This window comes from Pteropus medius, unplaced genomic scaffold (assembly GCF_902729225.1).
Source record: "Pteropus medius unplaced genomic scaffold, Ma_sr-lr_union100, whole genome shotgun sequence".
Classification (NCBI taxonomy): domain Eukaryota; kingdom Metazoa; phylum Chordata; class Mammalia; order Chiroptera; family Pteropodidae; genus Pteropus; species Pteropus medius.
In genome coordinates, this window is record NW_024343578.1 from 4,337,604 (window position 1) to 4,364,335 (window position 26,732).

The 26,732-nt window shown below is 34.8% G+C and overlaps 1 long non-coding RNA gene across 1 annotated transcript; it reads left to right on the top strand.

Annotated features, from left to right (window-relative positions):
- The first annotated feature begins 3,872 nt into the window (after nucleotides 1-3,872).
- On the top strand, nucleotides 3,873-26,435 carry LOC120606341 (uncharacterized). The gene is made up of 6 exons (XR_005653875.1): nucleotides 3,873-4,066; nucleotides 17,024-17,087; nucleotides 19,337-19,398; nucleotides 20,710-20,848; nucleotides 25,869-25,907; nucleotides 26,220-26,435. It is a non-coding gene; the product is annotated as an uncharacterized LOC120606341 (long non-coding RNA).
- Nucleotides 26,436-26,732: the final 297 nt, after the last annotated feature.

Here is a 26,732-nt window from a genome sequence, read left to right on the forward strand (position 1 = left end):
AGTTTCCATTTTAACCATTTTGAATGTACAATTCAGTGGCATTAATTATGTTCCCATTGTTGTGCAAGCATCACCACTACCATTACTTCTAAAATGTTTTTATCATCCCAAACAGAAACTCTAGACCCATTGAGCAATAGTTCCCCTTTCCCACTCCTACCACCAGCTCCTGTAAGCTCTTTTACTTTGTCATTATGAATTTGCCTATTCCAGATATTTCATATAAGTGGAATCATACAATATTTCTGCTTTGATGTCTAGCTTATTTTATTTAGTATAACATTTTCAACATTCATCCATATATCAGAATTTCATTCTTTTTTATGGCTGAATATTTCATTGTATGGCTATCTCACATTTTGTTTACCCAGTCATCTGTTGATGGACACTTGGGTTGTTTTCACCTTTTGGCTATTGTGAGTAATGCTGCAATGAACTTTGGTGTACAAATATCTATCTGAGCCCCTTCTATGAATTCTTTTGGGTATATATCTTGGATTAGGATTGCTGGATCACACAGAAGTTATGTGGTGAGCTTCTGCAGCAGGTTTTTGCAGCAACAAGACTGGTTGCCTTTGAATAGTTCATTATAGCTACAGGGTAGAGGGTCAGATGGTTTGCTAAGATGAAATTGACCTTCTTGATTCTGGAATATGTATCATGAAAACTTAAATGGTGCACAAGCAAGAACCATGTATCACAGTTAAAAGATCACTGAATATGGAGTTTATAGATATGCATAGTGGTCTTAGCTGAGTCACTCAGTAACTGAGTGATTCTCTGGTAGCCTAAGTTGCTATTATAGGCCTTGGGCCTTTTTGTAAATAAGTGTAATGGCTTATACTAATTCTCCTTAGTCATTAGAAACCTACGATTAGAAATGTGAATGGCTTGGTAGAAATTTAACCTTACTAGGAAATGAACTTAATCGTTCAGTACTTTGCTGGATGCTTAAGTTCAAAAATCTTATACAGCTCATAAGATTCTCGCTTTGTTACTGCAGATTTCATTGTAATAGAAACATCTGAATTGAAAGGAAAGTTCAAGAATGTCTTTTGAGGGAAAACACATGTAAACTTTTACCTTGTCTGTACCTCTATCTTTCTTTTTGTCTGTCTTACTGAGAGGTGGTAGAATCATTTTATAAAATCTCTTTTAAAGGGTGAGATAACTGTATAAGTTGTATCATATCCGATGTCTCGTATTTAGAAAGAATTTGGTAAATATTTGTTGACTATTACTGAATAAGATAGTGTTGAAAAAGGCAAAAGGTCCTATTGCTAATTTAGGAAGCTTCAGTGTTTCTTTGTAATCTCGGTGTGAGATAAAGGTGATGTTGCTATTAGAACTTTGGATTTTTGGAGAATGTTGGCAGAAATATTTTAGGAATTGCCTAGAGTGCAAATAGGTCTTCTATCTTCTCTCCTACCTAAAAGATGTCGATAACAATGTGCTGACTTAGCTATCATGTAAATGGTCTACCATAAAGGAATTGTATTTTTATTTAATTAGGTTGAGGTCACAGTCTTAAATTTTTTGTTTCCTATTTCTCCTATGGTCAAACTTGCAAATAAACAGCATTTTATGAATTGATTTATGTTCTTTTTGTACCAGAAGGATTATTATTCAAAAATGTAAATATACTTGGGAGCTGTCTAACTGGGAGTATAAATTTTTAAATTTTTGCTCTCAAGCAACTGAGATACCAAAATCATGGTCTTAACTTCACTTTATTATCTAATCAGTTCCTGGGCCTGGGGATAGAGCGGGAATGGCAGGTATTCGAGAAATACTTCTAGGTAAGACTAGAAACCCATTCATGTCTCAGAGGATGAGCTACAGGAACTTTGACCTCTCCCAGGGATATTGGATAATGGGCTCCAAATTTACTATTTAAAACCCAGCACCACCCTAGTTCTGTCTTCTTTTACTTGCTTTTGTAAGCCAGAGGAAGATATCGATTGTGAAGTGAAGCTACTTTATCAGAAGATTTGGGCATTTCTGAAAAAGTCGAGCCTCTCACCTGGGCATTTTGTGGGGATATTGTTGGCACAGATGCTGATGTGGGCCCTCACTAAGTCTTTGTCATAAACTTTTATAAGGCAGGCTGGCCTTGCTAGGGCTCTACCTGTGTGGTTGCATGCTTAGATCTCATGAAAGTTTGGAGTTGTTGACAGCATTGCCAGCATTTTTTCAGAGTCGATGAAAAATGTAATGAAGTTTTAATGAAATGTATAATCTATATGCATATAGAAAATTCATATAACTCTATATATATTTGCAGTGAAGATTTATTACCTAATGCTTATATGCTTTATGAATTACTAAAAACCTATCATTTTTATAATTAATTTATAGTCATATTACACTAATATATGTGTATGTGGCTATATTTTCTGAAACAAAACTTGGCATGCATGATGTGACTAGTAAGACTATATTAGTAGACATGAGATCTGTAAAAGCAAATATTTGATACCATCTGAAAAATCCAGGGCTTTCGAACCCTCCAATTATGTATGTGAATGTTTTGTTAGGCTGTTTAATTCCTTCTTCTTTTGTCCAGTGGTTAAATTGCATGTTGAGAAAAACATTATTACCTATTGTGTCTAGTTGTTGGAACTGAGGTTCACAAGTGGGTTTTAAAAGCCTGCAAATTCCTGAGTGGCTTGGTAAACTCTGAGCCCCTTGTAGAGCAGCCTTTCTACATTCTATTTGTAATAATTATGGATTCCAGATTTGACCTTAAGGTGAGTTGTGTGAAGGCATCGATAATAGGACAGGGGACTAACTAGCTTCAAAAAGGAGGCAAATCCTGGAGGGCAAATCCCATCAGACAGAATGGGAGCCAATGGGATTCACAAGGAATAAAGTTTTGTGATTGAACAACCAAGCTCTCTGTTAAGCTCAACACAAAGTAAAGCACCAAAGCTATTGCCAAAGGCATTAGCGAGTTCTGAGTGAATTGTTTGCAAACTAGTAAATACTCAAGGGTCTGATGACTGAAAGTTTAACACAAGTTCAGGAGTCTTGGTTTATACTAGAGAAGGCTCCTTTTCCCCTCTAGGATAATGACTCTCAGAAGCCCTGATTAGAATTTTATTTCAATTTGTTTCATTTTGCAACTAACAGTCCAGTATGTTTGCAGCACTAATGTGATTTCTGTTCTGTTTCGCCAATAAGTTCAAGTTTACAATATTAGAAATCTTATCCAGACAAAGAAAGTTTTATATATTGAACCACATCCTTGTGTAGATTATTGATGGTACAAGCAAGAGAAGTTTTAACATATTTGAATACATTTAAATGCGAACATAAAACCATTTTTTATCCTTTTGAACTTGTAACAGAAACTAGTATCGTTTTCACGCAAAACCAACCCAAAAGTTTTTAAAATAATAGAAATCAGCCAACACATTACTGGGAGCATGCTTCTTTAAGAAGTAGAAAAAAAAAAGACTCACATATGTACTAACATTTAATTTGAAATATTAGGTATTTTCTCTTTTGTTACTTTTACCTCCTTATAGCTGGAGCCGGTCTTGGTACTTAGTGTTCATCTCCACTCAGCTTAGAATGTATGTTTTTGAATGTGTGAGTTAAGGTGGGACAAAATGGCTGAAGAAGACCTTTTGAGTTTCAGTAGTAGGAAGAAAGAGAGGCAACCCAGGAGAATGAAAAGAGCCTGCATTTGCAATGGCCGTTCCAGTTATTTATTTCTGTAAACTTAGCGGCTTAATACAACAATCAGTTTGTTGACAAATCTACAATTTGGATAGGGCTCAGAGAGAATGACTTATTTCTGCCAAATGGGATGACTTGAATTATTAGAAGGATCTCTTTCTTCTTTCTCGTTTTCTCAGGCCTTCTCCCTACCATCTCGTTAAGTGGTCCCTCAGCATGGGGGATTCAAGGCAGTCAGATGTGGTGGCTCAGCTCTCCAAGGGTGAGTGTTCTGGAGACCAGTGAGGAAGCTGCAAGGCCTTTCATCATCCCGCCTTGGAAGTCCCTCTGCATCTCTTCTGCTGAATCCAACAAGTTACCATCAAAACTGGACACCAGAATGGTAAGGACAGATTTTAATCAGCAGTAACTATTACAATAGGGAAAAGAGTCCAGTGTGAACTGAACTCAACTTCAATTTGTACAGAGGTAACTAGATGTTTTAGAGGGAGAGAGAGGGAATAAAGGTAGGGTGAGCAGAGTCTTGGTAGAATCAGGAAAGTGAAAAATTACATAAAGTGGGAAGCAGGGATTGGTTCATGTAATACCCATCTGGGTTTGCTAATTGGTGCTTGTGAAAGGGAGACTCCTACCCTATCATAGAAGCTGGGAGACAGGGACCCTATCTTCAGGCGTTGGCTGGAATAAACAGGAAATTTGTTTGGCAGCCTTGAGTTTTCTCAGGTAAGCACTTTAAGAGGTCATCCTGAAGAGGAAATTTCAGGAATTTTCCACTCAAATGGTTAACTTTGTAGTCAGCTCTTTGTTTTGCTTCTGTAAACATGCAGACTCATCCTCCTCTTAGGAATGCTTTGTCTAGATAACACGTATTGCCTAAATTCTTGTTTAAACTCCCATGCATGCCAGTAATCCATAGCAACTCTCGCAATCTGTAACCAGCTGAGAACAAATCAACCAATCAGCTCACTGTAATGGCGGTGATATAAAAGAAAAGTTTTCCCTAAGCTGAGGGACCAGATCTTCAGAGTGCTAGCTAGCTCTTCTGGGACCGCCGGCATAATAAAACTGAGTTCTCTTTCTTTCTAGGTTACTGCTTGGGTTTTTGCTGGTCTGATTTTTGGGGCTTTTGGATTTTTCCATAACAATCTTAGGGATGAGGCCTTGGGATATTAGAAACTGTGTTAGTGTTTCTTGTTAAAATCTTTATAGGCCACTTGAGGCCCTTGAGAATGGGCTCAGCGAAATAGGCTAGAGATTGGTAAAGGAGAGAATCTTTGTCATTACACAGGCCAGCTTTGATTTCTGAAGAAGGTGTGACTACTCATGGTCTAGATTACTGGGGGACTCTGTTCAAGGTTACTACAGTAGTTAAAGTAAGACTTCTAGAGCCAGACTGCCTGGGTTCAAAGCTGGTTCAGGCCTTTTAGGTCATGTGACTTTAGATAATTTACTTCTCTTGTTGAAGTTTGATTTCTTTGTCAGCAAAATGGGGGATAACAGTCATAAGTACCTCATAGAATATGATGAAGGTAAAATGAGGTAGCACTTGTTAAGTAGTAAATAAAGTGCTCAATAAAAGTTCTCATTATTGTCATTGTTAATGGTAACACTGATATAATATTTTACACAATAATATGAATTAGAGACTAAAAGTTTTCTCTTTATCACAGAAGGCCATTGAAAAATTGTAAGCATCCTTGTCTTCCCTGAGTAGAATCCAAGTTCCTATAGCTATCTGTATGTTTCCACTTCTGCCTTCTCATACTTGCTGTATTGGAGAATATTAAGGGAGGTGTTTCTTCTGTAAGACAGAACAGGGACAGTGGATGAGTTCATCCACTGTCCACAGATCACAACAGATACCCTTTTTGAACACAAAAAGGATCATGTGAATGTGAAATTCACACCTTCGCACTTTGCAGAAACTGTTTCATAAACATGCACATATTTTTTCTGCTCTTCTTAGATACCAATATTGTGTTTTGGGCATTTCATCTGTAGAATCCACTATTTAGAACAAAATGAACCATTATTACATATCATATAACATATAAAGATGGTCAATGTTACTTCATAGCAAGGAGCTCAGTGTAGTATGTACTCTTGTCAACACATACTTGATGTCAAAAACAATCAAATCTTAAGTAGATTCAGTTAATTAGAATTCAGCAATGCTCTGACCATAGACAAGGGTTCCTAGCTGCATCAGGTTGAGGACCCAGCAACTAAACCAAAATGACTGCTGATGGGAAATTTCGAAGCAACATATATCAATTTAAAATGTGATTTACTCACCTATGGTCAATAACATAATGTAAACAAACTCACTGAAAAATTAAACAAAGAAGACTGTGTCAAGGGCAGAAAATGTGAACACATTTACTTTCAAAGCAAATGACTTGTAAAACTGACCTGTGTTATGAATGACTCTCCTAGAACCTTGCTAATCTTAGGTCACTAGGATTTAGGAAATCCTATTTTCAGTATCAAATAACCTATGGAGAAATATTTTTTCTCTCTCTCATCTCCTAAAAACTCAATATGTAATACATTTCAAGATTTCACATTTACTCAAAGACATGATAAAACTGAAACAAACTGAGCTTCTAAAGTATTGTCTTATAAAACAGTTTGTCGTAATATTTGTTTGACTTTACCGAGATACCTCCTTCGCTTCATAGGAACTACAAACTTGGTTTGGCAGTAGTATTTATTATCTCTATTTAAATATACACTTTTCCCACAGCTGAGTTGCAGAAGACCTATTAATGTTGTTAATGAAGTCCCAGAGGCACCCTGAATTATAATAAACTTTGAAATAAGAAGCCTATGAATAATTCAATGTTGTGGGTCCTCTAGTGGTGGGATAATTTCCCTTAGCACTACACCCACACACACAATTTAGTACACTTTATCTTGGAGGTAGGCAGACCAATGGACTGGAACCAAATGTAGGCCTTTGGATATGTTCTAAGGCTTTTATCAGTACAAATAGAGAGAGATAAAGAGGTCGTGCTTCTTCTTTTTGATTGCACAAATAACTTTAGGTGGAATATGCAACTGTGTTGTAATTAATTTGTTTTAAAAATTAGATACTCAATTTGGTGGTTTTAATTTAAAGATTGAAGCTTTCCTGATACTCAAAATAAGTGATTGATAGGGTCACTCATCTAGAGGGGAGGATGAATAATTGCTCTATGTGAACAATAGGGTATTATGGCCTTTGTCATGCATGGCGATGCAATTTTCATGGGCGATCATTCCTGCCTGGAGTATTCCTTTTCTTCCAGTTTTTTATTTGGACTGCTCTAAGGGGTCTATCAGCTGGTTAGCACACAGGTAAATACGGGCTTGACTTGCAAAACAAATGTCATAGTTCTTTCTTGAGGCATCAGTTGGAAGTACCTTCCCATTTGGCAGAGGAAAACTTGCTATAGGACAGATTCTTTTTACCTTGCCAGAAACATAAGCTATTTTCGGCTGGATAGTTCCATCTAGATCACAAGGTCCTTGATACACATTAAAGCAGAGCATTGAAAGAGGGTCAGTAGAGCTGAGAATAGCCTTTAATTTTTTTTTTTTACATGACACAAGTATAATACCAATATACCACCCTGTGACATCAGAAAAAAATTACATTTCCCATGTATGCAAAAATAATGGTAACTTGTATCTTGGGTCTCTATTCATGTAACTCTTCTTAGAGTGCCACAAATATTTCGGGGCGGTGGGGAGGGTCACAAAGAGACATGACATGTAGGATCACAAACCAATTTGTTGGCAGAGCACTTAGCTATAGTTTGCTTTGCTCTTCCTCTCTTGGTCTAGTTCCCACATAGTCACTCCTTTGCCCAAGAAATAACTTGACAGATTTCACTGATTTATAACTAGACCTCTACTACCAAAGTCAAGCCTCATGTCTACACATCTCAAAGCAATGATTCTTGGGTTGTGTATTAGTCATAACAGCTACACTATGCTGCACTAATAAATAAACCCCTAAGTCTCAATAATTTAACAAATATTCATCTTTCACACAGCAGTCTAATTTATGCTAGGTGGCTTTCCTCTAAATGGTGACTCAGGAATCCAGTAATTTCCATAATGTGATGCTGCCATATGAAAAAAGTGGCCTTAGAGGTTACCATGGAAGGACAGGGATGTTTATGGACAGGTGTCGAAATGGTGTACATCATGTCTGCCCATGTGCCTTTTCCCAGAACCCAGTTACATGGCTCCAGCCTAACTGCAAGGGAAATGCAGTCTTCCTGTGTCCCAGAAGAGGATAATGAAACACGATTAGGTAAATGTGTAACACAGGGTCTGCCACAGAGAACCAGTGCACTTCTGAGTTCTAGGCAGAAGTGGAGAGAATGCAGCCTACTCTGCCCCAACCCTACCTGTCATTATTCTGGCCAGACTACATCCCTACTTCTACCTGAATAATAAGAAAGATCACCTTGAGCTTGGAGTTTCACTATTGTTTCAACTTTTTATTTCTGCCTCTTACATCTTGAACTATAGAAGCTCAAACCTTTTCCTAATCCTCTCTCATTCTGTCCCTAGAATTCATTTTTTTCAGCTAAACTCTATCTTCCTTCCCTAGCAGTAAAGGCCAAATTTCAGTTAATGTTAATTTATGCAGACAAATATAGTGGGGAGGGGTAGTGGTGAGGATGCTTATACTAACATCATTTAATCTCCAACTTTGTCACCAGAGAGGTTCTGAAACATAGGTCTTACCTTATTTTCAGACTCTTCAGAAGGGTGTGGGAATGTTGGCACAAAGATGGAACCACTTAGATACTGAGAGCTCCATCTGTCAAGATTGCTTTCGGCACCAAGTCACCCAATGCTTGAGCAACAGTGACTTAAAATAATAAGTGTTCATCTACCTTCCCTCCTTCCTTCCCCACTTTTCTACTTTTTTAAGTCTAAGGTAGGTATTTGTTAGCATTGGCTCTGGCTTGTCTTTAATGATACTGAGCCCAGCATTTCTGAAGCTTCCTTGTTCTCCTTATCTTTGTCAATCATTGTTGCAGAGGCTACTTGATGTGGGATGTTACATCAGATTAAATGCAGAAACAGATATGAATTAGAGATTAGAAAAATATAAAACAATGCCATTCTTTTTGCTTTATAAAAATATTTTTAATGCAAATGTTATTTTTATTAAGTTAATGATTTTATTTTTAAATACAAGTAAATATTAAATAATGTTTCAGATTTAACTTCCAAAAATAGTAAATATTTAATCTACATAAGCAAAAATGTTTTGGGAGGGGTCCTCAATGATTATATGTTACTAGTAGTAGAAGAACTCTGACCAAAAAGTTTAAGAAAAGCTGCTTTATAAAATAAGTATCAGTTCATTGTGTGTTATGAGTGTTGCATGTGGTTTTCTCACTTTATCATTTGGCTGTTGTTTATTGTGATTTTAGTTATGGGAGTTTTATGATTTTTATGGACTTAAATCTGTCAATTTAGTTGCTATACATCTCCTCTATGTCTTTCTACTATTTTCACATATATATGCATGTTTATATTTTTAGTGCTTAAACATTTAGTTTTTTATATACTGTAATATGGACATAACTTTTTTCTCTAAATATTAATCCAGCTTTCAATATCATATAGACTAAGTCATCTTTTCCCACTTTTTTTTATTTGGTAATTTCCAATGTATATTCAGTATTTTAAGAAATCTCTGATTTTCCTACTAGTCTTTGGGAATGTCTCTGCTACAACCAGACAGTAATCATTACCAGAGCTTTAAAATTTGATTTTGACACCTACCTGTTATCAAAAGTGTTCCTCATTTTTCTTTCCTACAGTTGTACTGATTATTATCATCCATTTATTTTTCCAGATAAAACTTGGAGTAACTCTTAAGTTAGAAAAAATGCACAGTAACCCATTGATGGAAATTGCACTAAATTATGCATGCCACTGGGGAGACTCGACTTCTTTATAATCTGAGTCTTCTAGTATTCCTGTCCATTAATTTGTCTTCTTACATATATTCAAAAAAAGTATATTTATTCTTTGTTATAGGACTTACATTTTTTTTCTAAATTTGTTTTTAGGATTATATTGTGTTCTTTCTAACTTTCCCAAAAATATTTGGTTAGATAACTTAAAATTGTTCCTTATGCCACAAGCCAACCTGTTTTTAAGTATCCTCCCCTTTATTCCTAGGAACTTTTGGTCACTCCTTCCTATGGGCTCCCAATTCCTCTGTCTATAATTATTATTATTATAATTCACCTTTTTTCCGAGAGTGAATAATATTCATCTTCCTAACAGATTTTTAGAAAATATTTCCAAAATGAACTACCATGCCCTATGTCCCAAAATATCTCTATTTCCAGGAACTGTTTTTTTTTTTTTCCCCCCAGTTTCCCAACAGACTCATGCATTTTTTGAGGCTGCTTTTTCTTTCTCATCTTAGAGTATCTTAAGGTTGAATTGCTTCAAAGGGAATTGAGCAGCTATATTAGATGCTATGGATAACCTGAACTTTATGTATTTTCCTGTTGTGAAAGGGAAATGAATATAACAAAACTTTGAAGAATTTCAAAAATTATTTTTTTTATCATCAGCATCATACAGAATTATCTGGCCTGTGCTACTGGAGTGATCCAGATCTTTTGGAGAATATATAAATTTAGATATTTGAGCTTTATATAAGATACCTTGAAAAAACAATTGCTTAATTCTTCTTATTAAAGTATGGTTGACATGCAATAACAGTTTCAGATGTACAACATAGTGATTTGACATTTATGTATTTTATGACATGATCATGACAATAAGTCTAGTAATCATCTGTCACTGTACAAAGTTATTACAATGTTATTGACTATATTCTGTGCTGTACATTACATCCCTGTGACTTATTTTATAAGTGAAAGTTTGAATCTCTTATTCCCCTTAACTTTCCTATCTATCCCACTACCCATCCTTTCTACCAACTATCAGCTTATTCTTTGTGTTTGAGTCTGCTTTTCTTTTGTTAGTTCGTTTTTTTAAGTTCCACATATAAGTGAAATCATATGGTATTTCACTTATCATAATACCCTGTAGGTCCATACATTGTCATAAATAAAAAGATTTCATTCTTTTTTTATTGCTGAATAATATTCATTATATATATATATATCTCATATTTTCTTTATCCATTCATCTTTCGATGAACAACAAGGTTGCTGTCATATCTTGGCTACTGTAAATAATGCTGCAATGAACATATGGATTCACATGCCCCTTTCAAAGTAGTGTTTTAGATTTCTTCAGATAAATACCCAGAAGTGAGATAACTGGGTTCTTCTTTGTCTCTTGTTATAGCCTTGCTTAAAAGTCTATTTTGTCTGGTATAAGTTTTGCTACTCCAGCTTTTTTGTTTCAATTTTCATATCTTCTTTGGAAAAATATTCAGATGTTCTGCCCATTTTTTAATCAAAACTTTTTTTTTGTTATTGAGTTGTATGAGTTCTTTGTTGCTTATCAGATATATGGTTTGTAAATATTTTCTCCCATTCAGGAGATCACCTTTTAATGGTTTACTTTGCTGTGCAGAAGGTTTTTAGTGTGATATAGTCCCACTTGTTTATTTTTGCTTTTGTAGTTTTTACTTCTGGTGTCATATTGAAGAATCATTGCCAAGACCTATGTCAAGAAGTTTACCACCTATGGTTTCAACTCTTACATTCAAATCTTTAATCCATTTTAATTTTTGTGTATAGTGCAAAATAGTGGTCCAGTTTTATTCTTTTGTATGTGGCTGTCCAGTTTTCCCAACACCATATGTTGAAGAGACTGTCATTTCCCCATTGTAAATTCTTGTCTCCTGTGTCAGAGATTAATTGACCATATAAGCATGAGCTTATCTCTGGGCTCTCTATTCTGTATCATTGTTTTTGTGCCAGTATCATAATGTTTAGATTTGTCAGCACCGAGCTGATCAAGAAGGGAAGGTTTCGGTGGTGAGATGCTCAGTTGAAAGAATGCATGAGGAGCCAGCATGAGAATGAAATGGCAGGCACCAACTTTATTGCCTAGAGCGCACCCTTCTGCGCTAGGGGATCGCATGGGTTTTATATGTGTCAGAGAACAAAAGTGGCATTTTGCCACACATGCATTATAAACAATAAGCTGAGTCATACTTGCATAAGTTAGATGCAGGCACCTTACTACATTAATATAAAATTTTAAATCCGGAGTCTTATCCCTAGCCATGAACCTGGATCACAGCCAGAACTGGGACCCACGAGATTACTGTAGCTTTGTAGTATAGTTTAAAATTAGGGAGTATGACACTTCCATATTTGTTCTTCTTTCTCAAGATTGCTTTGGCTGTTCATGGTTTTTGTTTGTTTGTTTGTTTTGTGGTTCCCTATAAATTTTAAGATTATTTGTTCTAGTTCTATAAAAAATGTCATTGGTATTTTGATAGGGATTGCATTGAGACTGCTTTGGGTAGTATGGACATTTTAATGATACTGATGTTTCCAATCCATGAGCACAGTGTGTCCTTCAGTTTATTTGTGTTGTCTTCAATTTCTTTAATCGATGTCTTAGAGTTTAGATAGAGTAGAGGTCTTTCACCCCTTTGGTAAAATTTATTCCTAGTTTTTTATTCTTTTTGATTCAATTGTAAATAAGATTGTTTTCTTAATTTCTCTTTCTGATAGCTTGTTATTAGTGTATACAACTAGATTTCCATATATTAATTTTGTATTTTTCAAATTTACTGAAATCATTTATTAGTTCTAATAGTATTTTTTGACATAATCTTTAGGGTTTTCTATGTATAGTATCATAGTATCTACAATAGTGACAGTTTTACTTCTTCCTTTCCAATTTGGATGCCATTTTTATTTTTTTTGTCTGATTGCTCTGGCTTAATATTGTTGTACTTCCAATATTATGTTGAATAAAAGTGGTGAAACTGGGCATCCTTGTCTTGTTCCCGACCTTAGAAAAAAAGATTTCAGATTTTCACCATTGGGTATAATGTTAGCTGTCTGTCTGTCATATAGAGCCTATGCTATGTTGTCATATATACCCTCCAAACCTACTTCATTGAGAATTTTTATCATAAATAGATGTCGAATTTTGTCAAATGTTTTTTCTACCTCTATTGAAATGATCATGATTTATATCCTTGGTTTTGTTAATGTGGTATATCATGTTATTTGTGGATACTGAACCATCCTTGCATCCCTGGAATAAATCTCACTCGATCATGGTAGTGTTTAATTTGGTATGCTAATATTTTGTTAAGAATTTTTCATTTATTTTCATTAGAGAAATTGGCCTATAATTTTGTTGTTGTTGTGACTTTGTCAGGTTTTGGTGGCCTAGTAAAGTGGTTTTTTTTTTTTGTTTGTTTGTTTGTTTTTTTTAAAGGAAGGGTTTCTTCTTCAATTTTTTGGAATTATTCTGTGTGTCTTTCAATTAATTCTTTAAATGTTTGGTAGAATTCACTTGTGAAACCGAACTGTCCTAGACTTTAGTTTTTTGATTGCTGAGTCAATTTTGTTACTAGTAATTGGTTTGTTCAGATTTTCTGTTTCTTTCTGATTCAGTCTTGGAAGGTTGTATGTTTCTAGAAATTTATCCATTTCTTTTAGGTTGTCTAATTTTGTTGGTGTATAATTCGTGATAGTGGTATTGGTTGTAACTTCTCTTTCATTTCTAATTTTATTTGTGCTCTCTTTTTTTCTTGATTTTGTTTATCTCCACTCTAATCTTTATTATTACCTTTCTTTTACTAACTGTGGAGTTTATTTTTTTGTTCTTTTAGTTATAAACTTAGATTGTTTACTTGGGATTTTTCTTGTATCATGAGGTAGGCCTATATTGCAATGAATTTCTCTCCTAAAACTGCTTTTGCTGTGTCCCAAAGATTTTTGGAAATTATGTTTCCATCTTTATTTGTCTCACTGCATTTTCTAATTTCCTCTTTGACCCACTGATTGTTTGGTTGCATGTTTAATCTCCAGGTGTTTGGTTTTTTTTTTAGTTTTCTTCTCGCGATTGATTTTTAGCTTTATAATGTTGTTGGAAAAGATGCTTGATATAATTTTAATCTTCTTGAATTTCTCGAGACTTGTTTTGTGGCCTAACATGTGATCTATCATGGAGAATGTTCCATGTACACTTAAAAGAATGTGAATTCTGAAGTTTTTGGGTGAAATGTTCTATATTTATATATTAATTTATATATTAAGTTCATCTGTTCTAATATGTCATTTAAGGCCAATGTTTAAAAATACTTTTCCGTGTAGATGATCTTTCCATTACTGTACAGGGTGTTAAAATCTTCTACTATTATTGTTATACTAATAATTTCTCCTTTATGTCTGTTCATACTTGCTTTATATATTTAGGTGCTCCTATGTTGGGTGTGTAAATATTTACAAATGTTATGTCTTCTTAGATTGACCCCTTTATAAATATGTAATACCCATCTTTGTTTCTTCTTACATATTTTGTTTTAAAGTCCATTTGTCTGATATGAGTAATGCTACCTCAGCTTGTTATTTGTATTTGCATGGGATATTTTTTTTATATCCTTTCACTTTCAGTCTGTGTGTCTTTCAATTTGAAGTGAATTACCTTAAAAAAAGTAAGCAGCATATAAAGGAGTCTTGTATATTATTCATTCATCCACCCAATGTCTTTTGATTGGATAACTTAGTCACTTATATTTAAAGTAATTATTGACAAGTTCGTACTTACTGCCATTTTATTAAATGTTTTTTGGTTGTTTTTGTAATTCTTTTCTGTTCCTTTCTTCTGTCTCTTCCCTGCGGTTTGCAGTTTTTTTTCTTTTTCTTTCTTTCTTTTTTTTTTTAGTGTTATTGTTGGGTTTCTTTCTCTTTATTTTTTGTGTATCTTTTGTAGGTTTTTGGTTTATGGTTACCATGAGGTTCATATATATGTGGCAGTTTATATTAAACAAATAGGCATTTAAGTCCAAACACTTTCTAAAAGTGCTACATTTTTACTCCCTCCCCTCCCAAAATTGTATAGTTTTGACATATTTTAAGTCTTTTAAATCTTTTTATTTTGTGTATCCCCTATTTATTATAGTTATAGTTGGTTTTTCTACTTTTGTTTTTTAACTTGCATACTAGCTTTTTCAGTGGCAGATCCACTGTCTTTACTATGTATTTGCCTTTCCCAGTGAGATCTTTACTTTCACATATTTTCTGATATCTGGTTATTGCCTTTCTTATTATGTTTAAAGAGGACCCTTTAACATTTGTAAAGCCAGTTTAGTGATGATGAACTGCTTTAGTTTTTGCTTGTCTGAGAAACTTGCTCTTTCAATTTTGAATGATAACCTTGCCAGGTACAGCCTTCTAGGTAGTAGGTACTTTCCTTTCAGCACTTTAAATATCCTGTCTCTCCCTTCTGGCATACAAAGTTTTTGCTGAGAAATCAGCTGATAGCCTAATGGGGTTTTCTTTGTATGTGACTAGTTATCTTTTCCCATTTTAATTATATTATGTCTTGATGTGATTCTCTTTGGGTCATCTTGTTTGAGATTCTCTACATTCCTGGATCTGCATGTCTCTTTCCTTCCCCAGGTTAGGAAAGTTTTCAGCCATTATTTTTTCAAATAAGTTTTCTGCCCCCTTCTCTCTCTCTCCTCCTTTTAGGACCACTATAATTTTAGTATGGTTGATGCTATCTCATAGGTTCCTTAAATTATCCTTATTTTGCTAAATTACCTTTTCTTTTTGCTGTTCTGTTTGGGTGATTTCCAGTACTCTATCTTCATAGTCGCTAATCTGCTGTTGATTTTCTTAGTGTGTGTGTGTATATATATATATATATTCATTTTAGTTACTGTAGTCTTCAGCTTTGTTTGGTTCTTTTTTACATTTTCTAACTCATTGTTAAAGTTCTCACCATGTTTCTTTATTCTCCCAAGTTTGGTGAGCACTGTTATGACCATTACTTCAAATCTTTATCAGGCACATTACTAATATCCATTTTTAATTTCTTCTCCCCGTTTCTTTCATGTGGAACATAGTCCTTTGTCACCTCATTTTATTTGACTTCATGTGTTTCTATGAGTTAGATGAAACAAATACCTTTTCCAATCCTGAAGGAGGGCTTTGTGTAGGAGTGACTTCTGTGTAGACTACATGTGCTGGGTGGCTTTGGCAAGCTGGCTGGAGTCGAAGTCAGTGCATGCAGTGCCAGAGGTGCCATGGCAGACCTACTGACAAGGGCTGGAACAAGCACAGGGCAGGGTGTCCCAGGGCACGTGGCTCACCAGGGCTGGAGTAAAATGGGTGTCCTAGGGCTGCTGCTCCAGGGGTTCAATGGCTGGCCAGCTGGCTGGGGCAAGGGCTGGAGTGGGCACTGGCTGAGGTGGCCCAGGGTGTGATGTGATTACTGTACAAGATAGATAGATTTCTCAGATTGAGCTCCTACCCATGCTGTCTAGGTGAAGTGGGAACATGAACAATGGTGCTCACTGGTTCCTCCAATCTTGGAAAGTTCTTGCAGTTTCCCACCCACTTGGCAGGCAACTTTGTATTATTAAGTGGATTTTTTTCATGTATAGTCTAGGTGCCCCTTTAAATCACTGTGCTCCAGGGCAGGTGAGTAGCATGACCCCTCAGAGATATCATTCTCTATTGCAGGTTGCCCTGTTAAGGTAGGGTCCCCACAGTTACCACATCTCTCTCTCCTACCCTTCTCAATGTGTTCCCTTATTTGTTTTATAGAAGCAGTTTAATTAGTTCTCAGTTTTTAGGAGGAATTCCTCTATGTGTAGGTGTATATTCAGTGTTTCCATGAGAATTAAGTTCAGAGTCTTCCTATGCTGCCATCTGGGACCCACTTCCAGTAGTTGCTAATTTGTAAGGTTGCTCTCTTGCTTATGGAACAAGGAAGATATAATTTGAGAGGCCATATCAGTATTATAATATTCATACCAAACAACATAAGGTCTTTTATTTACTTGTCTATTTTAATTAATATCTAATGTTAAAAATATGACAACAGGCACAGAATGCAGTTGTTTATGTAAGCCCCAAAATGGGACTTATAGTTTTGGTTCTTCTAGAAATGGAAATTTAAATCAATCAGGAATTGCTCAGTCAGCACTAGTTAGGTACTCTGCCTGATAGATCCCTATCATCTCCTAAAAGAAAATAACCTTGCAATTACCAACCCTTTTTTATCCTGGTATAACTTCCTTGTTTCCACTCCTCTGCGTTCCTTTTGATCTTCTAGATCAGATGCTGACCAATTCATGAATCATTGAATAAAATGTTAAAATGTTTACTCAGTTGATTTTTATTTTTTTCAGTTTGGTGACAATGATGAGATCTGAAAGAGACTGCTGATGGCTTTGGGGACAAAGAGAAACACAGGTACTGTTACCCATAAATTCTTCGAGTTCTCTGTTTTTATCACTATTTCTGAGGGCCATGGGTAAGTTTATCTAAGAGCCAAGATCTTCTCTTTGTGTTGCACTCCCAGCATAATTGGCTTTCCAGACTAGACTGATGGGAGGCTCTAATAGAGCACCACTGCTTAGCATAGTTTAGACTGTAGTCCTAGTCTAGGACTTAAGAGGTCAGCTGGAGCTGATAGATGGTTCCACTTGGAACCCAAGTCCCTAGCCCTTGGTTAGATCACAGTCCTGATTTATTGGTGTCTGGTGGTATACAGCTAAGGCCTTTCTTGACCTGTCCACAGTTACATTTCCTTGGTTATTCTTGTTTTCTGTTAATGTGCACATAAAGGAACAATAGATCTATTAATGAGAATTTCAAAAAGCCAAAGATGCAAAATTGGTAGACATGGGTCAAGCTCTTAAAAGCTGCTAGCATACTTGCCACCTAACTCTAAGACTCCTATGATGAAATAATTTGGTCAGAGAATGGGTTAGATTTGACAGTAGGTCAACCACCAATCTCAAACAAATTTCTAGGTAATGAGGTACACTGTAAAACACCAAAAAATCCCAAACCCAGTGGCATATTCCTCTTAAGTATCAATTTGTCTCCAAGAAACCCGATGCTTAGCTAAAGAAATGAAATCCCCAAGTTTCAAAGAATTGATAGCTACACCTCCCAGCACAATTGCTTATTTTGTATTTGAGAACTGCGGTCCTAGAAGCTGTAAATATCTACAGAAATGGCAAAATCTTAATAAGATAACCTAGAATCACAATGGCCATCATGGGGAATGTTCCAATCAGAAAAGATTGCAAGATCATTCATTTAAGAAGTATACTTGAAAGCAAGGGCTCCTAAAACAAACAAAACAGCATACCTATTTTAATTGGCGTGAAGAAACCTCACAAAGATTCCAAAAACAGTTTCATTGGAAGATGCATTGCAAAAGGCATCTTAAGAAAAATTAAAAGAGAGGTACCTGAAAAAAAGACTATAAGACTAATGTGACTACTACTACTCCCCTCTAATCTCTTTTACCTGAGTACTTACAGCCTATTTACTTTTTATCTGAATTCTCTTTTAACTCAAAATAGACTATAAGACCATAAATAAAAGCTGGCCCAGTTAGTGGCTTTACAGATACCCCATATCTACCTCGAAGGAGGACCCCCACTTCAGTTCCTCCCAGGCTTAATGGGACTCTGATAAACTACTACTAATTTTTCCCTTAAAGAGCCAAGAGAAAACTAACATTAAAATTAATGGAAAACTTTGCCAAATTCTGACACATATTTGGGCTGTACTCTAAAGCGCACTTGCTCTGGAGCCTATAGATGTGATCCAGAGGAGGACAGGCAGAAACCAGCAAAGGATGAGAATCCAGTCAGCTGTCCTGAATTTATAGTGCCAAGTCATGAGAGCGATGCAAAATTTCACATTGCCCCTTTCTTTTCAACACCAGGCCCTTTCGTTATTGATCCTTTCTCTCCCAGCGACAGCTAGTATCATCTTATTTGTTTTATGTACTAAGAACTTGGCTTGTCAACCATCAGGTTGGAGTCCCCAAAACTATGGCTGAACAGAAATGTGTGTTGTACCTGGGGTCCTACCAACTGTTGCCAGCCCTCAGAGAAATTTTCTTTCTTTGGCAGTGGCTATCTTGGGAAGATAGTATCTTTTGGTCCCTCATTGGGGATGCCTTTTCCATCCATGAGTTCATTCACGGCTAGGAATGTTTACTGTATGTCTTGGCTGAAACTTGACAAGATATTTGAAAGGAATTTTTTAAAGTACCTCTATGGCCAGAAGTTGCTCAAATCAGAAGCTGATATTCTGAGCCTGATAGGAATTCTTTTTAGGCCTTCTCCCCTAAGTTAAAATGAAACTATGTATATATTCAGAGGAAAAGAAAAACAAAAGCTCCAATTCTAGAACATAGGAATCTTGATTCTTAGTTGAAGATCTTTTTGATAAAAAGAAGCAAGTTGAAATTAATGTAGGTTGGGTAGGTAGGTCAGCCCTTTGATGTCATTCAGGTTGCCATCCAATTCGTTAGGGAATTAAAAATAACTGTTTTGTCTTTACAAGAACAAAAGTATAGCTCTAGAAGCAATTTAAAGCCCACCTATTCCTTTTTACAAATTCCCAAACCTCTCTTATTCATCTCAAAAGGCTTCCATTGTAAAAGGTTGAAACTTAACGTTTTTTCTGTCTTTTAGGTCAGTGTTCTACCAGGTATTCCTTAGGAACCAAGATAATTCTTATCAAAAGAGAAAAAAAGGTAAGACTATTTGAAAACGAGGCCTATGAAAAATCTTAAAAATCTTTGCCACAACTTTAGTTAAAAGTTTAAGCCATTTGAACAGATAACCTTAAATTATTCCATCTGCCAGAAACACAATTTGGATACAACATTTTTTTTTTTTTAAACTAGTGTGTTTTGAATTATTATTTTCATCTCATGGCTAAAATTTTTAAAACAAACGCCATGAGATCTTTGTGTCTGTCTATATGTCTACGTAGTGTGTATGTTACATATGTGTGCTTATTTCTATCTTGATTGTATTGCCAACATTCATTAATTCATAAAGAATTCTATTTAATTAAGGACAAATGAGCACTATATAACTTAAGTATAGTCTCAAAGATACAAAAACCCAAATTTTTTTCAAGTTCATGTGACCTAGGCTACTATTCAGTAAATAGAGCTAGTTTGTTTTTTGGTCTATTAAAACAGGCAAGTTTTTAGAACTATCAATATTAGATATACTGTAGACATACAATTTTTATTCTACCCTAGGTTTAACAAAAGTCAAATAAGCTCTTTTTATAAAATATCAGTAAAAAAGTTATGATAGGAAATTATTGCCTCATGAAATTTTTGTGAGTAATCTAAACATTAAGAACAAGTAAATAGACATAAATAAAAGTTATAAATTTTCAACAGTAATTATTTTTTATGGTAAGTCTTAGAAATTGTTTTCAAAATCCTTTTGGTAACTTGAACCTTAAAGTTATTCTGAGATAGGTTAAATAATGTTTCAGTATTTATTTGGAAATGATCTAGATGTTCAATAATTATCCATTAACTACTAAACATAGGTGTATTCACTTTTGACTTCATTTTACAGAGAAACTAAAGATATTTGGGTCTTTCAGTAATCATGTTTTGTGCCACATTGGAAAATTTACTATACTTCTAGAGATTATAAAATGTATTTATAAGTTTGCAGTACACAGTTTACTTCTTTTCACTAGGAATTAAGGATTCTAAGAGTTAAGAATTCTAATCAATACATGTAATTAAACTACTTAGAAATGATATGAGTGAAAGTAAAATGACAGGTTGTTACAGAAAAAAAAAAAAAGGGTAAAATATAAATGGGTACAAAAAAATTGTAGAAGGTTTGAGGGGAAGGAATTTTATGAGTGTGGTCAAACTGGCCAAGATTGGAATAGATTTCTCTAAGTATTTTTCAATGAGTTTTAAAAGCACAAGTAGACTAATACAAAATTAAAATTTGGGAGGTGGTGTAGGTAGACACTAAGCTCACCTTCCACACAAGAACGCATTGAATGTACATCTGTTTAGAGCAAATCCTCCTGAGAGACAACTCTGAACCAATTGAACAGCTGCCCAATAAGCAGAGAGAGAGGGACCACGTTGAGAAGGTGGGGAACCATGAGAACTCTATAGGAGCCGAAGGAATAACCCAGGAATGGAGGAACCGGTGAGTGCTGTTTACGTTTCCCCTCAACCTGGATAGCAGGTGGGAGTTCCTACCAGGTTCTCTGGCCTGGGATCTATAGCATATCCCCAGCCACTCCTCCTGGAGCTAGATCAAACCAAAATCAGAGGGCACCATAGTGTGCATACAGGGGGCCCCTATACCCAGAGATGGATGCTGCTTCATGCACCTACTGGGCTGCTTGCAAGCAGAGCTCCCGCCACCTCCTAGAGAGTGCAGAGCTGGCAAGGCACTATGGTACCAGACTGCCAGGTTACCCTGTCCAGAGAAAATGAGAAGATAGTGGGATGCTGCTGTGTGCTCACATGGGGCTGCCCCTCCTGGAGAAACTGTGGAAGAAACTTTAAGGCCAGAGGGGAGTGGCAGGAAATATTTAAAGTGCTAAAACAAAGGAATCTACAACTTACAATACTTTGTCTGACAGGGTTATCATTCAGAACTGAAAGAGAGAGAAAGAGTTTCCCAGACAAGCAAAAACTAAAAGCATTCACAACCACTAAACCAGCCTTACAAGAAATTATAAAGGTCTTCTAAATACAGAAAAGGCCTTAATCAGAAATAAGAAAATATAGGAAAGAAAATTCACTGGTAAAGGCAAATATACAATAATCACAGTAAATCACTTAAAAAGCTAATATGAAGATTAAATGACAATAGTAGCAAAATTATAAATGTAATAGGGGATACACAACACAAAAAGATATAAAGCATGATATAGAGTGAAAGATGGAGTAAAAATGCAGTACTTTTAGAATGTGATTGAATTTAAATTCAATCAACTTAAAATAGACTGATATAGATGGATCTATATAAACCTCATGGTAACTATAAAGATCATGAAAAGAAATCCAATCAAAACATGAAAAGGAAAGAGATTAAGAGGAAAGAAACAGTAAAGAAACAACAAAATGGGAATAATTATATACCTATCAATAATTACTCTAAATGTAAATGGACTAAATATGCTGCTTACGAGAGACTCACTTTAGATCAAAAGACACATACTGAAAGTGAAGGAGTGGAAAAAATTATCTGCATAAATAGAAACAAAAAGGAAACTGGGGTAGCAATACTCATACCAGACAAAATAGACCTCAAAACAAGGAATGCAAAAAGAGACAAAGAAGGACATTATATAATTTTAAAGGGGTCAATCCAAGAAGAGGATATAACAATTGTAAATATCTACATATCCAACATAGGAGCACCCACATATGTAAAGGAAAAGTTAATGACAATAAAGGCAGGAATTAACAGTAATATAATAGTTGGAGACTTTAATCTTTCACTTACCTCAGTGGATAGATCATCCATACAGAAAATTAATAGAGAAATAGTGGTCTTAAATGCCACATTAGACCAGTTTGACTTGACATTTATAGAGCATTTCATACAAAAACTCGCATATACACATTTTTCTCAAGTGCATATGGAACATTTTCCAAGACAGATCACATACTAGGCCACAAAACAAACCTCAATAAATTAAAGAATGAAATTATATCAAACATATTTTCTGAGCACAATGGCATGAAACCAGAAATCAACAACAGAAAGAAAAAGAAATATGTGGAGATTAAAGAACATGCTTCTAAACAACCAGTGGATCAAAGGAAATCAAACACTACCTTGAGACACATGAAAATGAAAACATATTATAAATTTATGCGATGCAGCAAAAGCAGTTATAAGAGGAAAGTTCATAGATATACCGGCCTACTTTAAGCAGCAGGAAAATCCCAAATAAACAATTTAAATTTATACCTAAAGTAGAAAAAGAAGAACAAACAAAAGCCAAAGTAAGTAGAAGAAAGAGAATAATAAAGATCAGCATGGAAATAAACAAAATAGGAAAACAATAGAAAAGATTAATGAAACTAAGAGCTGGTTCTTGGAAGGAAAAAATAAATTTGACAAGCCTCTAGCCAGACTTGTCAAGGTAAAAACAACAACAACAACAACAACAACAACCCCCACATAAATAAATGTAATCTCTTATTTCTGATTTTAACTGAAACCATAGTAATACAAATGATCACTAAAGAATATTATGAATAATTATATGCCAACAAATTGGACAATGTAGAAGAAATGGATAAACTTCTAGAAACATACAACCTTCTAAGGAAGAAACTGAGAATCTTAACAGACCAATTGCTAGCAATAAAATTGAAGCAATCATCAAAAATCTCCCAACAAATAAAAAGCCCAGTACCAGATGGTTTCTCAGGGAAAGTCTACCAAAGCTTTTAAAGAAGAATTAGTATCTATTCTTCTCAATCTATTCCCCCAAAATTGAAGAGGAACACTTTTGAACTCATTCTACAAGACCCACATTACTCTATTACCAGAACCAAAGACACTACAAAAATGAAAATTACAGGCCAATATCCCTGAGGAACACACATACCAAAATTCTCAAACCCTAGCAAACTATATTCGATAGTACATTAAAAGTATTATACACCATAATCAAGTGGGATTTATAACAGAGATGCAAGAGTGGTTCAACACCTGCAAAATAATTAGTGTGATTCATCACAGCAACAAAACCAAGGATAAAAATCATACTATTATCTCAATAGATGCAGAAAAAGCATTTGAAAAAATTCAACATTGATTTATGATAAAATTCTCAACAAAGTGGGTCTAGAAAGAACTTACCTCAACTTCATACAGGCTATATATTACAAGCACACAGCTAACATCATACTCAATGCCAAAAAACTGAAAACTTTCCCTCTAAGATCAGAAAAATGACAAAGATGCACACTCACATTACTCTTATTCAATACAGCATTGGAAATCTTAGCCTCAAGAAAAAAGTAAAAGGCATCCAAACTGGAAAGGAATAAGTGAAATAGTCACTATTTGCAGATGACATCATACTACATATAGAAAGCCCTAAAGAATGTACCAAAAATTAGTAATTCAGTAAAGTAGCAGGATATAAAATTAATAAATCTGACACATTTCTATACACCAATAACAAACAATCAGAAGGAGAAATTAATCTCATTTATGACTTCATTAAAAAAATAAAATACCTTAAAATAAATTTAAACAATGTGGTAAAAGATCTGTTCTCTGAAAACTATAAGACCTTGTAGACACAAGTAAATGGAAGGACATTTTATGTTCATGGACATAATGACAACACCAATGACATTCTTCTCAGAACTAGAAGAAATAATCCTAAAATTTATATGGGATTACAAAAGACCATGAATAGCCAAAGCAAAGTATCACACACCCTGGTTTCAAACTATACTACAAAGCTATAATAGTCAAAACAGCGTGGTACTTGCACAAAAACAGATATGTATCAATGGGACAGAATAGACAAGAAATATACTCTCACTTACTTGGTCAATGAATCTACGTAAAAGGAGGTAACAATATACAATGGAGTTATAACAGTCTCTTCAACAAGTATTTTTGGGGAAACTGGACTGACACACGCAAAAAAATGAAACTTAACCACTCTTAACCACTCACACCATAAATAGAAGGTCTGAAACCATAAAACTCCTAAAAGATAATATAGATAATAAACTATTTGACATCAGTCTGAGTAATATATTCTTGGATACATCCCCTGAAGCAAGAGAAACAAAAGCAAAAATAAACAAATGGGGCTTTATCAAACTAAAAAGCTTCTGCACAGTGAAGAAAACTCAACAAAACAAAAAGACAACCTACTGAAGGAAGAATATATTCACAAATTTCACATGTGGATAAGGGGTAGATATCCAAAATATGTAAGAAATTCATACAACTCAATAACAAAAAATAATCTGATTGAAAAATGGGCAGAGGACATGTCTCCAAAGAGGACATACAAATGGCCAACAGACATATGAAAAGGTGCTCAACATCACTAATCATCAGGAAAATGCAAATCAAAACCACAATGAGATATCACCTAACACCAGTCAGAATGGTTGATATTAAAAAGTGAACAAATAACATGTGTTGGCAAGGATGTGGAGAAAAAGGAACCCTTGTACACTTTTATTGGGACTGCAAATTGGTGCAGCAACTATGGAAAACAATATAGAGGTTTCTCAAAAAACTAAAAATATATCATATGGCCCAGAAATTTCATCTCTGGGTATTTATGCAAAGGAAACTAAAACATTGATTTGATAAGATATATGCACTCTTACGTTTATTGTAGAATTATTTACAATAGTCAAGGTATGGAAGTGACCAAGGTGTTCACTGATTAAAAAAATGTGGTATATAAATAATTTACAATGGGGTAAAAATAAAGAATGAAATCTTGCCGTTTATGACAATATAGATAAACCTAGAGGGTATTATGCTAAGTGAAATAAGGCAGAGAAAGACAACATCTGGTCCTGTACATATGGTTTCACTTATATGTGGAGTCTAAAAAAAACAAAAATAGATTTATAGAAACAGAGACCAAAGGGGAGGTTACCAGAGGGAGGAGGTGGAGAGATGAGTGAAAAAGGGGAATATAGTCAATAATATTGTGATAAGTTTGCACAGTGACAATTGGTTAATGTAACTGGTGAGGTGATCACATTGCAAGGTATAAAAAATGTCGAATCACTGTATTGTATACCAACTAAAAAAAGAAAACAAAATTAAGATTTGTTTATTTTTTCTCTATTAAAAGGACAAAGTTTTCTTGGACTTTGATCTGCTTTTGAGTCATCCTCCTGGACAGCAAAGATTTTTCATCTTACCAAAATAATTTACTATGCTTAAGTTGTCATTATCAGGTCTTTGATTACTTAAGAAGACCCAGTCTTTTCAAGAGTAAAAGAGCTAAGTTTTATTTACTGTAAAACCATCTGTATCCTCCTTTTACATCTTCTATTGTCACTTGGGTTAAATAGATAATTAAGTATTATTTCATAATGATCTGTGATCCTATTTAATCAATGATTCAAACCTTTTGACATTTTTCCAAAACAAAATTCTAAATGCTCTTTCTTTGACCACAAACTAACTTTGCCATTTCCTAAAGGGTCCCTGGAAAAATCTCAAAGGATTTGTCTCTCACTTGGTAAGATATTAAAATAATTATGTTTATTTGATATATTAAATTATGTGGAAAGCATTATCAAATAAAAATAAAAAACGATTCTAAACCTCCTTAGCTTATATTTGTATAGATGCATGTTATTAATATAAGTGTTCTAGACATTTTATAAAATTCCTAGATATCTGATATGTCCTGGTATAATATGTTATAATTCCAGTTATTATCTTAAAATGTTGTATATCACAGATATTAGTAAGTTTCCTTGTCAATTTCCTTATAAATTCTCATCAGATTTTTAATAGGGCATTTTTATGTCTTTTGTATTTTATATAGTTATTTTACTCTGATGCTTTTGCAAAAGTGAGATTCATGGAAAAGGCACTACCAAGTACACTTGACCATTGACACTGGTACTGAATTACGAAGTATCAAATCTTGGGTGCGTATTTCACAACTGATGAAAGCTCCACCTAACATCTGGTCCTGTACAAATGAAAATCCAATTGACTAGGAAGAGAAGTAGCTGATATCAATGTAGACTGCTTCCTCCCAAAATAGTGGATCAAGAACATTTCTTTACATTCCTCCTTACCCTCTGATCATTCTTGTCCTAATTCTTGAAGGTCTTTTTATGTTGTCCACTTTTTGCCTTGCTCTGGCTTAGAAAGATAATGAGCTTGTTTACATATCTCAAGCCATTGCTAAGGGGGTGATCCAACCTCCAAATGATTGTTGGATTTGCCACAATACTGGTGACCCTGTAGTTTGCTTGTCACAAACTTCTTCCTGATTTCCAGTGCCTCAGTTCCTCTGGAACAAACTCAGCTCCTTTTCTTTCATGTTAGA